Source organism: Crocodylus porosus, unplaced genomic scaffold, assembly GCF_001723895.1.
Source record: "Crocodylus porosus isolate Cpor-Errol unplaced genomic scaffold, CroPor_comp1, whole genome shotgun sequence".
Lineage (NCBI taxonomy): Eukaryota > Metazoa > Chordata > Crocodylia > Crocodylidae > Crocodylus > Crocodylus porosus.
The window spans coordinates 27,690,932-27,711,730 of record NW_017728886.1 but is presented as its reverse complement, the minus strand read 5'-3'; the positions used below and the strand labels follow the sequence as shown (position 1 = coordinate 27,711,730).

The 20,799-nt window shown below is 45.3% G+C and overlaps 1 protein-coding gene across 5 annotated transcripts in view; it reads right to left on the bottom strand.

Moving 5' to 3' along the window:
• Positions 1–20,119, bottom strand: part of MPP7 (membrane palmitoylated protein 7) — a 243,391-nt gene extending 223,272 nt beyond the window's left edge. For all 5 annotated transcript variants that reach the window (XM_019531481.1, XM_019531489.1, XM_019531504.1 and 2 more), the window contains exon 1: positions 20,016–20,119. The gene's annotated coding sequence lies outside the window, so the exon portion shown is untranslated. The remainder of the gene's footprint in view (positions 1–20,015) is intronic.
• Positions 20,120–20,799: the final 680 nt, after the last annotated feature.

The window sequence follows — 20,799 nt, the reverse complement described above, 5'->3', positions numbered from 1 at the left end:
TTTTTTTTAAGCTTCCCCAGCACCTTACTGTTCCTAAAAATGGAGTCCTGCCTTCCTTGCTGAATTCTAGTTCAGAAAATCCACCTATAGATTCAATACTAGAGTTAAATTTACTACAATCCATGATCAGGAGGTACAGGCATGGACATGCAAGTAAGATGCATGTGACAAGCTATAGGTAACAACTTTCATTTTTCTTGTTAAATGTTTAAAACGGCTGCCACCTACCTCAAACAAAATTTGCAAGGAACTAAAGGTTTGCATAGCAGAATGAGACAATTTAGGATTTGTAACGTAGAAAATATATATTTGCTTCAAGTCAACCGTAGACTGACAGTTTATCTAATAAAACCTAAATTTGTCACCAGTGATGTGAGAAAAATATTACATATCAACCCACTTTGGAGGCAGAATACTACAAAGCAGCTTTGGAACTAATTATACATGACAATTTTTGTTAAAAGTATATTTTCCTAAAGGGATTTTCATGATCTTTAGTGTCATCAAAAATACTGATACAAGTCAATTCTACCAAAATAGAAGTAGCAATTAAATTATAAGTAAATTTATTTTACTTATAAAATGGAGATGACATGGTTGGAATAACCGAGATTTGGTGGGACAGACAGCTCACATGATGGGAGTCCTGTCAGAGATGGGTACGAATGGCTCGGGAAGGACAGGCAGGGGAGAGATGTAAAAGAGCCATATGATTGCTCAGAGCTCCAGTATGAAACTGGAGATGGGCTGTTGAGAGTCTCTGGGTTAAGGTCAGAGGGGAGAGCAACAAGGGTGATGTTATGGTGGGAGTCTGGTACAGACCACCAGAGCAGGAGAGTGAGGTAGATCAGGCTTTCTTCAGACAACTAGCAGAGATTTCCAGATCACAGGCCCTGGCTCTCATGGGGGACTTCAAATCACCCTGACATCTGCTAGGAGAGCAACACAGCAGCGCACAGGAAATCTAGGACATTTTTGGAGAGCAGTGGAGACAGCTTCCTGGTACAGGTGTTGGAGAGACCAACTAGGGGCCATGCTCTTCTTTACCTGCTGCTCACAAATAGGGAAGGATTGGAGGGCAATGTGGAAGGCAACTTGGGCAGCACCAACCACGTGATGATCAAGTTCAGGATCCTGACAAAAGGAAGGAAGGAGAGCAGCAGAGTATGGACCCTGGCCTTCAGAAAAGCAGACCGACTCCCCCAGGGAATGGATGGGGCAGCACCCCCGGGGACAGCCAGTCTGAGGGGGGAAAGGAGTCAAGGAGATTCAGCTATATTTTAAGGAAATCTTACTGAAGATGCAGAACAAACCATCCCACTGTGCAGGAAGACTAGCAGACATGGCAGGCAACCAGCTTGGGTTAGCAGAGAACTCTTTGGTGAACTTAAAAACACAAAAGGAAGCTTACAAGAAGTGGAAGCGTGGACAGATGACTAGAAAGGAGTATGAAATACTGCTCAAGCATGCAGGGATGAAATCAGGAGGCCAAAGTGCAACTGGAGTTGCAGCTAGCAAGAGATCTGAAAAGTAACAAAAAGGGTTCCTGTAAGTATGTTAGCATCAAAAGAAGATCAGGGAAAGGGTGGGTCCTTTACTGAATGGGGGAGGCAACCTTGTGACAGATGAGGAGGAAAAGGCTGAATGAAGTACTCAATGCCTTTTTAACCTCAGTCTTCACAGGCAAGATAAGCTCTAAGTTTCAGAAGGTGAGCAGCCTTCATTGGTAAAAGAACAGGTTAGGGACTATTTAGAAATGCTGGACATATACAAGTCCATGGGGCCAAATAGGATGCACCTGAAGGTGCTGAGGGAGTTAGCTGATGCGACTGCGGAGGCACTGACCATTATCTTTGAAAAATCATGACGATCAGGGGAGGTCCCAGACAACTGGGAAAGGGCAAATATAGTACCCATATTTAAAAAAGGGGAAGGAGGAGGATCCAGGGAACTATAGGCCAGTCAGCCTCACCTCAGTTCCCTGAAAAATCATGGGAGTTCCTTCCACCTCTACTCTCCTATGAATCTACGATTCTATGAGTATTTGGTTCCTTTAGAGTTCTTATATGAACAAGTCTTAGGGTGCCTTACAAGTAAAATCAAAACATACCCCTTTTATGGATCAGGAAACTTCAAAACAGTGTGAAGCAAGCAGACTGAAAAAGAGAGCCCCACAACATGTGGCAAATTGTTTTTTAAATTGATTTTAAAAACCTGAAAAGAAAAATTGTGTATTCACACAAGGCCTATACCCCTTTAAGACTTACGGATGCAAATGTGTGGACCATGCAGTTAATGGGTTCTTCTATTCACAGTTAAACGTACAGCATAAAAATAGTACAAGTGCAAGCCAGCCAACATGCATCAATTTGAGGGCGTATGTCTAGAACTAGGAGGGAAATTAGTCTCCAGGTTCTCTTCCAATGAATGGTACAAGGTTGACAAAGTCATTTATGCTAATGCCTGTTATATGCTAGTGTTTGTGATGTGTACTCTTCCTCACAAGGCAAAATTAAAATCAAGTCAAATTCTTATAGCTGCTTAGTGGCCTATGTGGTCATCTATCACTGGAGAGTGACTAGCTGGTTGTGAGTTTGAGTGAAGTGACTTTTTACTGGAAAGTGCAGAACCATCAAAACAAGCTTTCACAAGGAAAGTACACACCAGTTTCAAAAAGGAAAAAGGTTTTCTAGATGCAGAATGGAATTTCTGATCAAAACCAAAGACAGGTATTCCCAAATAGTCAGCAACTGAGTGACTGGACTGGTCACCAAACAGGGCCTAGGCAAGTCTCCTTTGTGCCTCAGTGTGGAGATATGAACTTCAATTTCAACAAGACGGGCAAGGGTTCTAGGCAAGAAGCTACTGGCTACAGTATGGCGGGTGTCAGACTTTTCCATCTAAAGATCTATAACGATTTTTTTCCCCTTGATATAGAACAAGAAAATGTTCAATCTCACAAAAGATCACTCCATTGACACTGCACCTCTGCTCTCCTCGTCAAGTACACGAAACCCCCCAAGGCATACCCCCCTAACTCCCCTCTCTTGAGCACACCAGAAAGATCTTTAAAAAAAAGGGTAGGAAGGGGCACTTCAACTGTGGCTTCATCGCTTTATTTACACATCTTGGGCACGGAAGTAGGTAGGTTGTACTCAATAACAACAAATCTCAAGAAGCAATTGGGATATGAAACGGACCTAAAAGTAAGAATTCCCAAAAAGGAAAAACAGCTTCCTACCCAAATTTAACTCTAGCCAGCCAACCAGAAGTTAATGTCTTCATATCTTACTGCCAGTTGAGCCAGGCAGCCTTTTTTAAAAAACAAAATTGCCCACAAGGGGAACTGAGATGCAGTACAAATGCTCTTGTCAATGGCAAAGTCAGTCTAACTGTAACAGTCTGTTCTACAAATTCTGGAAATTTGGCATCTTAATAGAAAAAAAATGAAGCTCACAATTTTCCCATTGCAACTGCTATGACCTTTAGAGAGGGAGGTGGAAGAAGAGGAAGAAAAGCAATAAGGATAAGTGCAGACCAAACAAGCAATAATATATTTTCTGCCAAATTTCACATCATTGTCCGCCTTTTTCAATACAGTAATACAATTATGTAGTCTAAACGTATATACCATTTCATAACTACTCTACTGTCACTCAACTGTAAGCTTCAAATCTCTGGAAAATATTACTGAATGCAACTCTTATTTTTCATGGCATACTGTGTGCCAAAATGTCACTGTTGCATCTAACTTCTGGAACAGTAGTATGATAAAAGCTTGCTAACAGGGTTTTGATAGCAGACCTTATTTTTCACAGATAATTTAAGTGTTACTCATAGGTTACAAACTAGTTTAAATATAAATATTCTCTACAGTAGAACTACAGTAAAAATTAATCCCCTAAAATTATGAAGTGGATTAAGTGCAGCCAATGTGTAGTGTTTCCTTATTATGCAGCTCACTTCGATATAATCAACAAACACCTTTTCACTGTTCCAAAGAAACCAGGTTGGTCCCCCCCCAAACTCCTGAACATCATTTGCTCACTACATCAAGGTATAAAAGGCAACTGTAGCGTATGAAAACAAAGAATCAAATAAATGCATCTGACATCAACAACAGGTTGAAAAAGGGGTGTGTTAGATCCTGTGCTCTTTAACATCTACTTTTCATCCCTGCTGCTCTTGAATACTTGCAGAATCAATGATGGCATTCATCTTCAAATAAGACTAGAGGGAGGCCTGTTCAACACTGCAAGGTATAGAGCAAAAACCAAGGTGAAAGAGCTGGTTCTGAGAGTTTTCCTGTTTATTTGGCCTTGGTTACCACAGTGAATCTTCCCTGTAAAATCTCTTGGGCAGATTTTCTGAGTCACGCAAGAGCTTTGGGATGACAAATAGTTTCAGGAAGACTGTGATCATGTACTAAGGGGTGAAAGAACCGATACCTGACATCACTATGGAGAATAAGTCTTTAGGTTTCGTTGACAGTTTTGTAACTTGGGTTCACCAAATCAGCAGGAATCTTGACCTTCAGACTGAACTATCAGAAACAGAAAAGCAGCTAAGAATTTTGGGCTATTACAGAAACGTGCATAGAATAACAGCAAACTATTACCTAAAATGAAGATGCAAATCTACAAGACTCGTGTGCTTGTCATCCCTGCTTTATGACTCAAAAATGTGGACTGCATATGCTAGGCGCATCGAGAGACTGAACAGCTTCCACATAACAATGCCTGTGTAAGATCCTGAAAATAAAGTGGGAAAACAGAATACTAAGCAGAGGTACTACAGCATGCAGGACTGACACTCCTAGAAACTACTATGAAGAAGAGAGGATTGCGATGGATAGGCCATGTCAGGAGCATGGTAGGAGACTAGCCTCAAGAACATTTTGCATAGCAAGATTCAAGATAGCTCTAGAAGGTAGAGTTGCACTCTATGGTGGTACTACAATGTGTGCAAAAATGATATGAAGTCATTCAACATCAACAAAGAAAGCTGGAAGGAGGAGTGCATGGAATCCCATCCAGTCTAGAGGGAACATCTGGTACTGGGTGCCGCTCAATATGTAGACGATACAAGAAAAGAAAAAAAAGAAGAAAGCAACATGCTTTAAACTTGAACTGCAACTCAGACAACATATGGAACTGTGAAACTTGTAAACAAGCTGCTTTGTTGCTCCTGAATTGGGCTTGTCAGCCACAAACCAATTCATTAGGCATCTGACTAGACCTGTAGGCTAAATATAGACAGTCAAAAATCCTGAGGCTGAATCAATTTAATCTTCACAGGTTAGTCTACTTGTTTATTGATTCAATTGCGCTGTTTAAACAGATATTCTCTTTTGATTCCAGAAATGCAGCCACATACCTGCAGTAGCCTAGGCCAGAAGCCTGGGGGGTACTAGAGCACATCTCCCTGCTTGGCTAGAGCAGACAGCCTGGGCCAAGGCTAGCTCACCCACCCTATGTGGGGAAAGTGGGATTGTGGAGGAGGTGCAAGGCATCCTGGGATGCTGGGGGACAGAGTTAACTGGAATCTGGAAGGGTTCTGGGAGAGAAGTTCAATAAACCAATTTAAACTAAATCAATTCAATCAGATACTACATCCATCTAGGTTCATCTTAAACCAGTTTTGGACATTTTGAAACCAGTTTAGGTGTACTGAACTTCTGTTGTGTTACAGATTTGAACCAGTTTCTGATTACTTATACTGGTTTATGTGCAACTTCTGTCCCTAGTGCTTACATGTACACCATGTATATAGGCAACTGTCAGCTCTCTGGAACAAGTTAAACGAATCTTTTGATTTAATATAAAAGATTCTCATTCCTGGAAAGAGTCAAGTTGGGAGGAAGGGAGAGAGAAGAGGAGAAACGAATAAATTTGTCAATTTAATGGTACCACCAAGCACTATGCAAATTTTATAAAGCGTGAATACAGTTGATGTAGCAAGAGCAGCCGCTAACGCTGCTGAAGATGGGAAGAGTTTAAGGCATCTTAAAACATCACTATTAAAACATTATGAACTAACTACTGAACACGTATGTTGATCCATAAGATGTGAAGACTCTAGCCTTACGGCTCTATGATCTTTTACAGAAACCCTGCTTTTTTCCAGGCTGACATAGCATAGGACTTATCTTTTCTTTTGACACTACATAAAGTACAGTCTCTATGTGGTTATTACGTGCATCTTTGCCTTATTGGAACCTTGGCAATTTTTATGTTCAGAAACATTCTTCTTTCACCTGATTTCACTTTCTGACTCAGCAAGAAATATCTGAGATTTTGTTTTGTGCAGGATTTGTTTTGGGTAGAACAGACTAAGTACTGGGTGCAGCTGAGACCAGATTCTAAGGCCCGAAAATCAAAATGCGAAGACTTCAAAATTTGGCTGCCTACTGTGGCAACTGAAAAGTATGTCTGTGTGATAAAAGTGCTTGCTGAAGGCTCTATAAAGATTAGACCAAGTGTTTTTTCTATATTTTAGATATTAAGCTACAAGCCTAGAAGTAGTAAGGCCCTGTGGCAAGTTAAAATTACCTTATCAAGGGGATGCAAGGCTTGTACTCTTATTGGTCAGTCTAAGGACAGTTGAAGAAAAAGAAATCTAAGTGGTCTTACATTATCAGTGTCCTTCAGAAGCTATAGATTAGCCGAAATATTTGGAAACCATTCAGAAGGAAGATGCAGCTCTGTGAAAAGGATTAGTTAGCTGTTGCCTGGATCAGTGGCCCCATGGACCTTGAGGAGCCCAAGAACTGCATTCCAGGGTCCTTCCCGCATCCCTCAGACAGTGTTGTTCGGGGATGCCTGACCTCACTAAACTTTGTGAAAAGAGAAGGTTGCTATGCATCAGGCATCAGGGGGACTGCCAATAAGTTGCTGAAGCAAATTACTTTTGTCTGTCATCGTTTGTCTTGTTATTATGCATAGTTGTGGTTTTTTTAAGTCAATAAATCTTTCTTACCTTTCTACCCCGACAACACTTTCGATCCTAAACCCTCCACAGGCGGCTGGGACACCTACAACCTACAAAAACCAAGGACCTGACTTGAGAGTTCTTTACCACCAACAGCTCTTCCCTCTGCACATGCCTAGACCTGCATGGTTGAGCAATGAGGTTCCTAGCTTCCACTTGGGCCTGAAAGACTAGATTAAGCTACTTCTAAAGCCCCCAAAAAGCACAATCCAGGTATACTCAGAACACGCTGGACAAACACCAAGAAGTCTGAGTTCAGCACAACTAAACAGCTATATCCACTGTTGTTCAAAAATGAATGAGATGATCCTCCATCACCCCTTTTCTATGTGCTGCTCCACAGCAAATAAATGCAAGAATGTCATAAAAAACAGCACACAAAAGGTCAAGCTTGAAAGAGGAAAGCCAGTCTCCATGCATTATTTTCCAGTGTTCTCTTGGCAGAGACAAAAAGATAAAATAGAATGCAACACTCTCTAGACACAGATACCAATTACAGAGGGAATAGTAAGAAAGAAGTTTATTTCCAATAATCTGCTTCCAGTTTACCATAAGTTGTTTAAAGGCTATGTTCAAGGGAGTTTCAGGTAGGCTTTGACTCCCGTGTGTATAATCCAAATATGGATACAGCATAAAGCAAGTTTGTTCCTCACAGAAATGGAAGAGACTTGCTTCATTAGGTTCAAATTTGGATCATAATCAGGGTCAGAGTCCATTGAAATCCTTTGAACATGGCTTTTAAAATAATTAATGGTAAAGGCTTAGAATCAAACCTATCTAAATAGGCACCCCAGACATATTTGTAGGGATCTACCTGATTCACAGAGGCTACCCCCTGATTTCAGGGGCATAATGCAGAACCAGGCAGCTATTTCTCAGGCTGAGTGCAGTGCCACCCTTCTCCCACCCCCCACACCTCTGATTGGGTGAAGGACCCTCATGGCCCCACTCTTCACCACTGACTGGTTGCAACGACTGTCTGTCATGCAGCCCTGCCCCTCTCCAGAAAGGAGTGGGGCCACATGACAGGCAGTCCTTGCAGACAATCAGCGGCAAGGTAGGGAAAATGGTAGCAGCCATCATGCCAGCAGTCCTTCAAGCAGGCAGCCCCCTCCCTATTCCCTACCCTGGCAGACTGCCGCAGCACACCGAGGACTCCTGGCTGCCTCTGGGGAGCCACCATTGTATTTTTGGTAAGTCCACCCCCCCCCGCCCCCTTGGATTTTGCTGATTTCACAGCCATTACCTGGATTTCACAAGCCAGTGCCAGATTTCACAGAATCTGTGGAATCACAAATTTGTTAGGTTCCTACATATTGGAAGAACCTAAAAGTTTCAAGATCTGCTTGACAAGGACCACAAACCAATTAAAGATAACAAAAAATTGTTTTTCAGACTTACAGGGAGTAAAAGGAAGGCCCAGGGCAGTATAGGACCACTGCTGAATGGGCAAAAGCAACTAGTGACAGACAGGGGGTACAAGGCTGAACTCCTCAGTGAGTTCTCTGCCTCAGTGTTCCTAAACGAAGGACAAAACAACTCTCACAATGGGATAGTAGAGAGAAAACAGCAAGGCACCAGATTACCAAGCACTGAAACTTGGTAGTCAATGCTTGATGGTAGGCCCGGACGAGCTCCATCCAAGGGTACTGAAGGCACTGGCTGATGTCATTACACAGCCATTGGCAAAAATATTTGAGCACTCGTGGCACATGGGCCAGGTCCTGGAGGACTGGAAAAGGGCCAATGTGGCCCCCATTTTCAAGAAGGGGAGAAAGGAGGATCCAGGCAACTACAGGCCAGTCAGTCTCACCTCCATCCTTGGTAAAGTCTTTGAAAAGATTATTACGGCTCATATATGTGAGAGCTCAGCAGGAAAAATTATGCTGAGGGGAAACCAGCATGGGTTCCTAGCAGGTAGATCATGCCTGACTAATCTAGTCTCTTTTTATGGCCAGGTTACAAAACACCTGGATGCAGGAGTAGGGGTAGATATCATTTACTCAGACTGAAGGAAGGCCTTCAATACAGTATCCCACCCCATACTGGTGAACAAATTAAGAGGCTGTGACTTCGATTATTACACAGTCCAGTGGGTGGCAAATTGGCTAGAGGGTCATACTCGGAGTAGTGGTGGATGGGTTGGCATCGACCTGGAAGGACATGGGCAGTATGGTCCCGCAGGGCTCAGTCCTTGGACTGATACTCTTCAATGTCTTCATCAGTGACTTGGACAAGAGAGTGAAGTGTACTCTGCCCAAGTCTGCGGATGATGCAAAACTGTGGGGAGAAGTAGATACACAGGAGGGCAGGGAACAACTACAGGCAGACCTAGACAGGTTGGACAAATGGGCAGAACACACTAGAATGTGATTTAACAAGGAGAAATGCAAGGTGTTACACCTAGGGAGGACAAATGTCCAGCACACCTGCTGCCTAGGAAATTACCTGCTCGGCAGCACGGAAGCGGAAAGGGATCTCGGAGTCCTAGAGGACTCCAAGATGAACATGAGTCATCAGTGTGACAAGGTCATCAGCAAAGTTAACGGCACTTTATCTCACAATGGGATGGTAGAGAGGTGGACTTCCAGGAGGGGGTGGACTTACCAAAAATACAATGGTGGCTCCCCAGAGGCAGCCAGGAGTCCTCAGTGTGCTGCGGCAGTCTGCCAGGGTAGGGAATAGGGAGGGGGCTGCCTGCTTGAAGGACTGCTGGCGTGATGGCTGCTACCGTTTTCCCTACCTTGCCACTGATTGTCTGCAAGGACTGCCTGTCATGTGGCTCCACTCCTTTCTGGAGAGGGGCAGGGCTGCATGACAGACAGTCGTTGCAATCAGTCAGTGGTGAAGAGTGGGGCCATGAGGGTCCTTCAGCCGATCAGAGGTGTGAGGTGGTTCTGACAAAGAAGAACCAAGGATACTTCCCCTGCATTGGTCACTGGTCAGACTGCAGTTGGAATACTGCATCCAGTTTTGGGCACCACACTTTAAGAGGGATGTGGATAACCTGGAGAGGGTCCAGAGAAGGGCCACTCGTATGGTTAAGGGCTTGCAGGCCAAGCCCTACGAGGAGAGACTAGGGTACCTACCTGGAACTCTTCAGCTTCTGCAAGAGAAGGTTGAGAGGTCACCTTGTGGCTGCCTATAAATTCATCATGGGGGTACAGAAGGGAATAAATGAGGCTCTACTCCCCAAGGCACCCCTGGGGATTACAAGAAATAATGGCCATAAGCTAGCAGAGAGCAGATTTACACTGGACATAAGGAAGAACTTCTTCACAGTTAGAGTGGCCAAAATCTGGAATGGGCTCCCAAGGGAGGTGGTGCTCTCCCCTACCCTGGGGGGGGGACAGGGTCTTCAAGAGGAGGTTAGATAGGCATCTGGCTGAGGTCATCTGAACCCAGCACTCTTTCCTACCTATGCAGGGGGTCGGACTCGATCTATTGAGGTCCCTTCCGACCCTGACATCGATGAATCTATTAAATCTATGAATTCCCCAAATCCACATTTGGCTCCTAAGCCAAAACACCTTAAAACTGTATTTAGATAAGCAGATAAACAGACCGAGCCACTGAAGAAACAAAAAACTGAATGTATAATACAATATAAAATAAAGCAAGCAATGTTTGCCAAAGATCAGTAGAGGGTGCCATTGTGTTTACTGAAATATACATTATGTACAAGGTAGAAGAGAACCTGATTAGTAAGAGTTGCTAAACAGATAAATGTGTTGCAAAGAACTCTTTTGTTCTTCTGATGCATTAGGAAATTAGGGGTATACCAGAGGTGAACACTTCTCCTGTGGAAACAGTTATGACCAAGACAACATATACAATGTGTATATATACTAAAGCAGTCTGAATGCTAAGCAACATAACTTCATAACATTTTCAGCAATGTGATTAACATCCATTACTGTTTAGACTTAATTTTCAATTCACACACAAAACTACACTAAAAGATGATGATGATAAAAATCAAGCTCAAGAAATGCCAGAATTAAGGTTTCCTGACCGTTTTAATTTGCCCCCGTGTTCACAAACATCATGACAGTTTAAATCTAGCATTGCATCCTAGTTTTCCCCCCAGCAAGACTGCTGCCTCATTCAGTGTGTAGAACACACAGCATACATAGAACAAGCAATTCAGTAGCTTGTATTTTGCTCATTGCTGCATGTGCGGTTGCATGCCTTATTTATTACACACAATTCAAATGTGGCTTTTAAAATGCAATGATAAATTTACCCCTGAGTTCTTCTGTGGTGCTTATTATGGTACTACAAGATCATTAAAGGTTTTTTTTTAAATCTACCCCCACCCACATCAGCGTCTTTTTTTTTTTTTTTTTTTTTTAAATTAAAAAAGCCTTCCTAAAAAATAAATATTCAAAATCAATACTGAAGTTATGACAATATACACCAAAGCCTAAATTTACAATAATTATAAAACTTAAAATAAGAGATACATAATAGTTTGCTCCTACTGAAAGATTAAAGAAAGTCAAAGCATGGAGCAGGGTGGAAATCACTAGCTGTGCACCTGGAAGCGTAAGTGCTTGATGTGCAAAACCAACCTTTTTATGGTAGCAAGAGCTTTGTTTGCAAATGCAGAGAGTATTTTTCTTCATTTAAGCTTATTTACCCACTTCAGTTCAATGATTAGATCATTTAAAGCTGAAAAAGACTAGAAACATAAAAAGCAGAAAAGCTTGTTTTTCCCCTTCCAATATAAAAGTAAAGATTCAGCATGAAAGAATAAGGCTTACTGGTTCAAGATTTTAGAACTAGAAGCACTAACTTATTGATAATGTTTCATTTAACAAACAAACACATCACTTTGAAATGCGCTAGACACATTTTTGTACATCAAAATTGTTTTTATTAATATTTGTCTTTATTTTTTTAATTCAATTTCCATCCAAATAGAACTTGACAAATGAACAAGAAATCGATAATCTAGAAAATGATGCAGTCATATGCTCCACCATAATAAAAAGTTAAACTTTAAAAATGTGAATAGCTATGTAGAGATAGTGTATTCCTCAGATTAGCCAGAAATAGTACCAGTCAAGGAGAATACAACTCTAAAGAAATTAAAACTGCAAATACAAAGCAAGGTTAAGAATATTTAAAACAACATTTTCCTGTTTGATGATAAATCCCCGATTTTAAATTGTGACCTGTCAGTTACTTTAATTTCAATATTCCCTCCCTGACCCACAAAAGTCTGTTTTATGAACAACAATTATTTCCAAAACACCCTTGTTAGGTACAGTCCACTACAGATGGAGAGCTGAGGTACAGAAATCAAGGAGAATTTTGGGTGGCCAATATGAGATACCTATGAGCTAATTTTTCAGAACATTTGGCAATATGGACTTCCATATCCATTCCAAACACAGCTCCCAGTGACTTCACCTGCAGCCGTCAGCACTTTGACACTTTTGCAAGTCAGTTTCAAAGTCAGGCACCCAGAACACAAGGCACAACAACTAGCTCCCTGTGAAACACCTGGATTAAGCAATCATACAGGTACTTCACAGCACAGGCAAGGATAGAATCCAAATCTCCAGGACTGTGCTCAACTGCCAGTCATAAATCATCCTCTCCTTTCCTGTAACCCCTACTATGTTGAAAGCTGTGTGCATTTAACTTGCGCAACAAAGAAGGGAGGCACTTCTGAGCACCTGACTTTGCAACATTCAATATTTTAATTAAGTTTTTAAAAAGAAAATTGAAGATGATCTGTCGTGAGGCATGGCTGATACCTATATAGTTCAACAGGGTTGGAACACAGATTGACTACACAGATCCAAGATCAATGGTAGCCACAATATAGTTTGGACTCCCCTATGTGAACCAGCACTGAAGGCAGCAAGACACTTTGCCAGCAGGTTTCACAAACGTGAGCTGAGATCTGAGGACAGGATTTTATTCTGTTTGGAATAAAACAGAAAGGATTGTTCTGTAGAGCTCAACCTTCTGCCATTTTTTACCTTCCTAAGCCTGATTCCTTCTGTCCTCATTCCCTTTGTACTTTCTCCTTGCCACATTCCTCAGTCCTTGTCTCCCACACACAAACCTTGGTTTTTCATTTTAGTCCAAGTGTCCCCCCCATAAAGAATTGGTTTTCCACCTACTCCATTTTCCTTGCCTAGCAGTCCCACTATCCTTATCTCCTCTGATTCCCCCTTTCTCCAAGCTCCTTATTCCAAAACCCCACTAGCTCTTCTCTGGATCCTTCCCAGTCAATCCCAGTTTCCTTCCACCAATGCATTTCAATTAACCCATGGGCCACATAGAGAGTTTTGGTGACCTGACATGAGCCAGGTTAGCTCACCAAAGCTCATGAAGTGGTTCTGCTCGGTGCTCAGCCAGGCAGTTGGGAGCAGCATTCAGGAGTAGGGCAGGCAGGCAGGACCAGGGCTGGGATCACGGGTTTTGACAGCATGGGGCCAGGGGCCAGGGCAAAGCTGTGATCTGCTGCCCACACATCCCTGAGGTGGGCACCAGTTCTGCAGGCAGGCGCATGTGAGTAAACAGATCACAGCTCTGCTACAGCCCCACAGTGTCACTGCCCTGTGATCCCAGGGTCTCAGCCAGAACCCATGTAGGCATGTGCACATCCAGACAGACAGGATGAGGCCATGGCGGGAGGAGAGCTGTGTCCAGGGGCCAGGTTCGGGATCTCGGGGTGGTGAGAGCACAAGGCTGTAATCCACCCAAACACATGCCGCAGCCCATGGAACCTGTGCCCATCACTGGGATGTGCGGGAAGTAGATCTCAGCTCTGCTCCAGCTCCGCAGTCACTGCCTCGCAATCAGAGCTTCACCTGCCCATTCTGCTCCTGAACACCAGTCCCAGCCCATCACAGCCCCATCTCATCCTCCAGTCGCATGCCCTGCCCTGCCCGCGCAGGTGTGGCCCCAGCGGTTGGTGCCGGGCAGATAAGCCAGGGTGACTGGGTTGTGGGGCTGGGTCCAGTGGCAAAGGCAGCTGGGAGGAGCCACCACTGCCACCACCAGGGCTGCCAGGAAGTGAATCCAGGGCTGTGCCATCCCAGGTTCGCTGCTTGCCTGGGGGCAGCATGACCGGCCAGATGCACCACGGCCTGGACTGCCCGTCACATCTGGGCCAGACGGGACCAAAGGATCTGCCATGGACTGGACAAAACCCCTCGGTGGGCCAGATCTGGCTCACAGACCATATTTTGCCCATGCCTCGTTTAGAGCTTGACCAAAATTTAATCACAGAAACAGAAATGCATGTTCCAAACATACAATGATACTAGTAGCAAATTTAATGTCCCTGCTCACCAGGAGCTCACCAGAATTTCAAAGTTAGCATCTTGTTAGATAGTAATTTTGGGTGGCTCCTGGAGTTCTTAACCCCTGATTGTCCGCACTTTAACACCTAAAACTGGTTTTAAGCCAGGGTGGGCAAAATATGGCCCACAGGATGAATCTGGCCCACCAGGCCATTCTATCCAGCCCGAGGGGCCCCTAAAAAAATTTTGAAAATTAATATTCCTCTGTCCCAACTGTCTGTCAAAGATGACAGCCACCAGGGGAAGCCTCAGCAGCCTCCTGCAATAGCAGGGGCTTCTGGCCTGGAACCGTGGGACTGTTTGCATCTCCCTGCCCCCAGCAGGCAGGTAAGAAGCAGGGGGTGCAGGCAGGAAGGTGGGGAAAGTGGCAGCAGGGGCAAGGGAAGTGGAAGCAAGTGGGTGCGCAGAAGCATGGGGCCCATGCCAGTGTCCCAGGGCCAGCCCTGGCAGGGCTCAGAGCAGGGTGGCAGGAGAGCAGGGTGCAGGCTGGCAGGGGTCTATGGAACCGGGCTGCACTGCGCCAGCAGGGAGAGAGGGGAGCTGGCCCCAATCCATAGACCCCCAGACAGCTGGGACCCTGCACTCCTGCTGCCCGCTCTGGGACCTGCCAGTTCAGGTCCAAGGGCAATGGTGTGGATCCAGCACTCCTGCTGGCTGCTGCATCCCCGTTCACTCCCAGCCCTGCCTGTCCCAGACCCATGACACAGGCAGAGATGACCATGAGCAGCCCAGACCCCATGTGCTGCACACTTGCCCATCTGGGCTGAGCAGCAGCAGTGGTGGGGAGCAAGCTGCTGCTCAGCATGGGGGGGAAATGGAGGGAAGCAACTCCTCCTCCTGCCTCTGGCACTCCCTGTGGCATCTGCCCAGAGCCCATGCAGGGCTGTCCTGCCTCTCCGCCACATCCCCGCCACCCATGGGAGAGCAGTGGCAATGGAGAGCGGACACAGGCAGCCCTGCATGGGCTCCAAGTGGCTGCCGCAGGGAGCACTGGCAGTGGGAGGAGGAGCGGCCGCTTTTCTCCTGCCCCAGCAGCACTTTGTGCCTCACTGCCGCTCAGCCCTTCGGGCAAGCCTGGAGCCATGGCAAGGCCCAGGCTGACAGTGACGGTGACGAACAAACTGCAGCTGAGTGTGGGGGAAAAGTGCCCCCACTTCCCACCACCACTGGGCAGTCTGCCAAAGCCTGCTCTGCACTAGGCTCCGCTGCAGCTCCCTTGCCAGTGGCTCTGTGCAGCCCAGAGCAGAAGCAGTGGCCGTGTGGAGCAGCCACACTGGGCAGCACAGACCCGGTGGCAAAGAAGCCGCAGTGGAGCCTAGTGCAGTGTGGGCTCCCCCAGCAAACACTGTCCAGTGGCAGCAAGGGGGAGCACTGTCATTCACCACAGCAGCAGTTCGTGCCCTGCTGCCACTCAGCCTGACAGGCAAGCCTGGAGCCTGGAGCAGGCTGCAAGTGTTGGTGAGGAACAAACTGCAGCTGAGCACAAGGGAAAAGTGGCCCCTCCCCCTCCTGCCACCAGTGCTCCAGGCAGCATCTCCTTGGAGCCCACACGGGGCTGCCTGTGCCAGCTCTCCATTACCACTGGGGATATGGCAGAGAAGCACGACAGGCCTGAGTGGGCTCTGAGCAGCTGCCACAGGGAGTGCTGGCAGTGGGAGGGGGAGCAGCTGCTTTTCCCCCATACTGAGCAGCACCTTGTTCGCTGCCACCGTCACCGCTCAGTGTGGGGCATGTAGGGTCGGGCTGCCTGTGCTGCGGGGCTGGGAGCAAGCGGGCATGTGGCAGCTGGATGGGAGCCAGGGCTTCTGCCACCGGTAGTTACGTGTCAACGGCAGGGCAGCCTTGAGAGGGAGGCAGCTGGCGCTGTGTGCCCCAACCCACTCCTGCCATCATGGCTGAGCTTGGTAAGGTGCTGCCATGCACCAGGGCCTGCACCAGGCCAAGCACAACCCTCTGCCCCCAATCGTGGCTGGGAGCAGGGGGATTTGGGCAGGGAAATGCCTAGGGCAGAGGACGGGGAGGCAGCTCTGCCGCTTGCTCCTAGGAAAGGCAGCAGAGCCCCTTCTTCCCAGGCAGCCCTAACTGGGTCCCCTTGGGCCACCGCCTGTGCAGCTCCCTCCCCTGCAGGGTCCCCCAGCGCCCCAAATCTATCCAATCCTCACAACCCCCTCCACCCCCCAAATAAAAGTTCAACTTAAAGATTTAAATTAAATCTTTAAATTAAACAGTTTGCAGGTCTGCAGTATAAAAAGGTTGGGAACCCCTGCCAGCATATTCCTACCACCCTACTCTGGGCCCCACAAGCACCACATTCCTGCATGCCTGCTTACTTTCACTACACCCCCTCCCCTGCCACCACTTTCCCCACTTCCCTGCCCACCTGCCAGCTGCTCTGCACCCCATGGCTCCCATACCACACACCCCCCCCACAAACCCACACACTCACATCTCCCCACAAACCCCACACCCATTCACACCCCACACAATATACAAGTAAGACTGCATTTTGCACTTTTACGCAATCTCTTCTACATATACAGCACAAACACGCCCTTCCCCAAAGGAGTACTCCCAGGGGCAAGGGTAGGGTAGCAAAGGTCAGAGGTTAAGGGGGAGGGACTTCTAGCCACAAGATGGTGACCAGGGGGTGAGGCACCTGGCAAGGGGTGGAGCTACCCATGCAGCCCTCAACAGCATGTCAAAACCTGGTAAGCAACCCTTCACCCGAAATAATTGCCTGCCCCTTTTTTAAGCACTCGTTATGAAGCTCTAAGTTACGCCACTCCAGGGCAGAATTCTCTCTGATCCGTGTTATCCACCTTGCATTGCACTAAGATGCGGCCACTCTAGGCCACACCTTAGTGAAAAACCTCCCATCCAACCCCCTCCTGCACTGGCCCAAATCAGGCCCACTGCCCCTTTTGCCACCCTACCCAGCACTCCAGATCCCCACTCACTGTCCCTCCCTGAAACCCTGCTTACTTGTGGCTACCCATGCTGTTTATCCTAGGGAGCAGGCAGGGAAGGGTTAAACTGCCTGCCTGGCCACTGCTGCTCTCTGGACCAGAATAACAGCAGCCTAGCAATAAAAGCAGCAGTCAGACAGGTAGCTTAACCCTTCCCTGCCTGCTCCCTTGGGACAGATAGCACAGGCAGCTGCAAGTAATTAACACCCCAGGGTGGGGAAGCCCAGAATGGGAGGGGAAAAGGAATTCTTACCTTTCAGTCCTCCTGGCCCCTGCTGTCCTGAAGTTCGACTACTCCAAACGTGAGCTAGCACTACCACAAATCAATATTTGTGCACCTCACAGTATAAAGTACAGGTACTTAAACTTTTCAACTGAAGCAAAATGTATTTTTTCCATAAATTCTGTTCTTGGAAGTTTCTGAACCAATTTACCTTAAGGTTTCAAAAATCTGAAGCTTAAACTCATACCTGACATGGAAAATTTCAAAATGGTCACAGTTTGGCAAAGTTTTAACTTAATCCAGGATCACATAAGGAGAAGTGTTATGTGACTGTCACCACTACCAGCCCCAACACAGCCTACTAGTTAATACATACCTAGTACCAGAAAGACACCTACACATACGTTACTATAGCCACAAGTTATAGCTAAAAGAAATCTGACAGTTAAATCACAAGGAAGGGATATTCCATCTGCTCCCTTCAATCACAGCAGTGTTTGCAAGGCAACTGCATGCCTCTTTTGTTACCCAGGTGGTAGTCACTTGTTATTTTCTGTATGCTCCATTCTCCTCAACTCAAAGGAAAGTGACTGTAGTAGTTTTCCATTCTGGCACAATTTTACTAATTTGTCTATTGTACTATAGCTACAGGAAGAAAGACAATTAGAGTGCTCTTTTCTGCTAGTAGCAAATATAAAGTAAAATGAAGAAAGACCAGCTGAAAGAGGGTAAAGGGTAAAAAGGGACTAATCTGCTAATAACAATGGTAAAAAAATTGGAAATTAAATCAACTTGGCAGCCGCTACAGTTGGAAGACGTGAGGGGAGAGTGCCTGTCCACTAGCCCAAAATGAAACCCTCACATTTCCATTCAGAACAGGCCTGCTAGTAGAATGCCTGTGTTTGGAAGTGCACACTATGAGCACCTCTGCACCCTTTTTTTGCCTTGCTTCTAAAAGCACCCTCACAGGAAAGTGTGGGTAAACCACTATTAGTGACTGTGCTGCAGTTCCTTAGATCATCAGTTCTGAACCTTCTTCAGTCAACATACCCCTTGGTCTCAGAGTGAGACTTCACATATCTCCTTTCACTGGGAAATTATTTTGTTAGGCCCTTTGACCTGCATTAGACAATGTATGAAATATATCTCACGTATCCCCTGGGGGTACATGTACCCCTGGTTCAGAACCGCTGCCTTCGATGCTCAGTGAAAACTGGTACTTTCATGAAAAACTGATCTAGAGTAGAGAGAAATGGAAAACAAATGTAATTTGCTACATACATGTCAAAACTTTCTTGACTTAATGCTATGCATAAGGCTTCAACAGATGTGGCATTTGTCCCATTATATCAGCTGTTTTAGTGTACCAAAAAGCCACCAACTACATGGTCATTTTTTTTCCCTTAAAAAACCACATTTAAAAATCCCAACAAACAACTGATCTGCCCACAAACATTCAGATCCATTAACAAAGTTGAAGCTTCAGTTTTAACATATGGAGAGATCCAAGACACTCCACTATCCTAAATTTTCCCTTCCCCCTCCTTGAATGGGGAGAGAGAAAGGGAGAACAAGGAGCTGTCAAGGAGCCCTGCAGGCATCAGCTTCCAGGGAGCCATGTCCCAGCTGCCACCTAGCTGAGTCCATAGCTCTCTTTTTGTAGGCCTACAAACTGTAGCCCTACAAAAACAGTATATCAGGTGTTACACAGACATGTAAAACTTGTTAGAATATCTTGTTAAAACCGCAATACTTCTTTGTACTACAAGGGAAACCTTTCAAGAGAGGAATTTACAAAGACTAGTTCCTTGAAAAGGCACTATTGCTGCACCTCTGTGGCAGATGTTTCATCTTACTTGCTACACAGAACTTTCAGACAGCCCAGTTATAGTTGAGCCTCTTCAGCTTTAAAGCAAAATGGAAGAATACCATTAAATACAATGAATTCTAACCCTAGGAGCGGAAGAGGTATTTCAGCTTGTATAAGGAATTATCCAGCTTGCCTCCTGTGCTGAGCTAGTTAGCGTAACATTTAAATTAAGGGGAAAAAAAAAGGGGGGGGGGACCCTAAAAATTCTCCTTTAAAAGGCAATGTTAAAGAGAAGCTATTTTCAACAGCTGGCAGAAATAATGACATAAAAAAGGTCTGACAGGAAAAAAACAGCAAGGTGCAACTTGCTGCCTTGCTCATTTGTACGAGTGTGCTGGGCAGGAGCCAAGCTAGTCAGCCCAAGTACACAAACAAGTTAATGATGGCCTGAGGGAGCAGCGCTGGATTTATACGTCAAAGAAAGTGCTACTTAAGACAATGTTAAGAACTTGCTTGTGCTCCAGAGCTGTGCTATTATTGTAAAGGTTATTTAATGCACCTAAATTGAATCTGGCTTGTAACAATGTCCTTGCCAGCCTGCTCTGAACAGCTCAAACACCAGCCATTGTGTTGCGTGGGGATTGTGCGATACAGGCTAGCAGCAGAACCTTTAAAGGAATAAACCCCACCCTCCTTACCTCAGTGAGTGTATCTGGGAAACCGTGTTGCAAACATCATCCTTCATGAGATGAACAGAAATGGATTCTTGACAGGAAGTGCTTGCATACTCAACAACCAGCTGCATCTGGACAAAGGTAAAAACAAGTGTCATATGAAACAAACAAAAAAATAAACCCAAAAGCCATTTTTCAGATACTATTCAGTATCTATTGCGAAGCAAAGGAACAATGTATTTACCATGCACATCAGTACAAATATGCACGATGCTTTCAGAACAAAGAGTGAAGAAGAAAAAAAAACTTTTCTTGCCAGCAGCATGTGTAGGGTGACCATGTGGCCCAGTTTAGTTTACTATAAAGGAACTTAGTATCTTCAGAAAACCAGTTAAGTACACACATTGAACTCTAAAACAACCCATCTAGAAGACATCCAAAACCAAGTTTCTCTCCATCCCCTCTCCCTGTGGGACACTAAGACTGTCTTGGGTTAGTTGGTTTTTAACAAGAAAGCTACCTTAATATTTAACACTATTGGCTAGCAAGGTTTCCATCCAGGAAGAGCACATACCAACTGCAGATGCTTCCTCAGCCTGATGAAGGGTATTTATACCCAAAAGCTTGTTAAGAATTTTTTCCAACCATGTGAGTTGGTCTAATAAAAGATACATATTTACCCAAAGAACACAGCTACAACACATACCCCTGCAATACTACTAGCTATGTATTTACAAACTGTTGTGTGGATCCTCTCCCTTCCCAGCATACTTCTGTTCTCCTCTTTTCCATAATTTTCCTGCACACA